This window comes from Sturnira hondurensis, unplaced genomic scaffold, assembly GCF_014824575.4.
Source record: "Sturnira hondurensis isolate 20B ecotype Veracruz unplaced genomic scaffold, ASM1482457v3 Scaffold0023357, whole genome shotgun sequence".
NCBI classification, from domain to species: Eukaryota; Metazoa; Chordata; class Mammalia; order Chiroptera; family Phyllostomidae; genus Sturnira; species Sturnira hondurensis.
The window spans coordinates 979072-980894 of NW_028095988.1; the positions used below are offsets into that span (position 1 = coordinate 979072).

General features: G+C 41.5%; 1 pseudogene; it reads right to left on the reverse strand.

Moving 5' to 3' along the window:
• Positions 1-1012: 1012 nt before the first annotated feature.
• LOC118980991 (uncharacterized) lies at positions 1013-1097 on the reverse strand (annotated as a pseudogene).
• Between the last annotated feature and the right edge of the window lie 726 nt (positions 1098-1823).

Here is a 1823-nt window from a genome sequence, read left to right on the forward strand (position 1 = left end):
ATGCACAGGAAACCAATAGTGATGAAAAAGAAACTGGGACTCAAATCAATGGAGTGGACCAGAAGGAAGAACGAAACATCCGACCAGAAAGGAAGGAAGAAACAAGAATTCGAAAAAATGAGGAGAGGCTTAGGAACCTCCAGAACATCTTTAAATGTTCCAACATCTGAATTATAGGGCTACCAGAATGGGGAAGAGGAAGAGCAACATGTGGAAACTTATTTGAACAAATAATAAAGAACTTCCCCAATTTGGCAAAGGAAATAGACTTCCAGGAAGTCCAGGAAGCTCAGAGAGTCCCAAAGAAGTTGGACCCAAGGAAGCACACACTAAGGCACATCATAATTACATTAGCCAAGATTCAAATGAAGGAGAGAATCCTAGAAGCAGCAAGAGATAAGGGGACAGTCACCTACAAAGGAGTACCCATCAGACCATCAGTGGATTTCTCAAAAGAGACCTTACAGGCAAGAAGGGACTGGAAAGAAGTATTCCAAGTCATGAAATCCAAAGACCTACATCCAAGATTGCTCTATCCAGCAAAGCTTTCATTTAGAATGGAAGGGCAGATAAAGTGCTTCTCAGATAAGGTCAAGTTCAAGGAGTTCATCATTACCAAGCCCTTATTCTATGAAATGTTAAAGAACTTATCTAAGAAAAAGAAGATAAAAATACGAATAGTGAAAGGACAGCAAACTCACAGTTATTAACAACCACACCTAAAACAAAAGCAAACTAAGAGGACAGCTAGATCAGGAGTGGAACCATAGAAATGGAGATCACATGGAGGGTTAGCAACAGGGGAGTGGGAGGAGGAGAAGGCGGGGAGAAGGTACAGAGAATAAGTAGCATAGATGGTAGGTAGAAAATAGACAGGGGAAGGCAAGAATAGTATGGGAAATATAGAATCTAAAGAACTTGTGACACATGGACATAAACTAAAGGGGGGAATGGTGGGGAAGGGGTGTGCAGGGTCGAGGGTAATGAAGGGGGGAAATGGGACAACTGTAATGGCATAATTAGGAAAAGTTTTCTATTAGCAATAATCGCGCCTTGGATAAACCTCATTGGCTACGATACTGCCACTGCGCAAAGCTTGTAATGGCATAATTAATAAAAAGAAAAAAAGAAAAAGATCAACAAAATTGACAAACTGCTAGATTGATTAGCCAAAAATATATATGTAGAAGACTCATATTATTAAAATCAGAAATAAAAAAGGAGACATCACTTCTGATCTCACAGAAATAAAATGGAATGCTATGAAAAACTGTGTGCCAACAGATTAGATGACAGATTAAACAGCAGAGGTTGGTCAGATAAAGTTTTGTGGTGGGGGAGGGAGTAGACATATTCGTTCTCAAACAAATCCCATTCATCCTGACCCTGGCGATCTGAGCTTTCTTTCAGGCTTTGCCACTAACTAACTGGATCTCTTTAAGTCCTCCAACCTTTCTGAGCCTCAGCTCACCCCGATTTAAAATATCTAGGCTTTTGGAATACATGAGATTTTTCCAAAGTGTGGGCTTACACCACTGACAAAATTGTGGTGCTGCATTAAACGCACCAAATTCCAAGGTGGGAACCATGGTTCCAGTCCAGATCTTTTTAGTCCTTCTGATGATCCTACAGAAATAGTGTCAGCCTAGTGCTGGGTGGCTCAACTTCCCTCTAGCATTTGCTAGTCCCTCTGGAAGAGAGAGAAGGCAGAACTCAAGCTCAGGGACCCCACCAGCAACGGGACCCAGCTAAATTTATTGGCCTTGATCTATTGCCATGTGCTTGTTGTCATGGCTACCTGATGTTTACAGGAATGGTGGGGT